Below are 323 nucleotides of genomic sequence, written 5' to 3'. Positions count from 1 at the left end.
GGAAAGAGCCAGTCACAGTGAATAGTTTGCTGATCCTCCTGCTTTTGGCCAGGAGTCACATAACCCACCACTCTGACAGCTGCTGAGGTGCATCTTATTTGGAGACCTTTTGCAAGAAGCTTGTGCTGTAGGAATCTTCCTCTTACCTATAAGTTTGAAGGACTGAAAACAAAGGAAACTAGGAGATTAAACAATCAGAAACTCTTAGTCTGACAATTATATCTTCAATAAATATAGTTTACATTTAGCAATGTCCTTTAAATACATTATTTCGTCTTCTAATTACTTGTGAGGAAGTCATTACCATCTTAGTTGGTAGGGAA

The 323-nt window shown here is 38.1% G+C and overlaps 1 protein-coding gene across 1 annotated transcript in view; it reads left to right on the top strand.

Moving 5' to 3' along the window:
• CMTR1 (cap methyltransferase 1) overlaps positions 1-323 on the top strand; it is a 60,611-nt gene that overhangs the window by 16,291 nt on the left and 43,997 nt on the right. The window lies entirely within an intron of this gene.

Source organism: Myotis davidii, unplaced genomic scaffold, assembly GCF_000327345.1.
Source record: "Myotis davidii unplaced genomic scaffold, ASM32734v1 scaffold289, whole genome shotgun sequence".
Classification (NCBI taxonomy): domain Eukaryota; kingdom Metazoa; phylum Chordata; class Mammalia; order Chiroptera; family Vespertilionidae; genus Myotis; species Myotis davidii.
The sequence above is the reverse complement of the archived record's forward strand: the minus strand, read 5'-3'. Positions and strand labels throughout refer to the sequence as shown.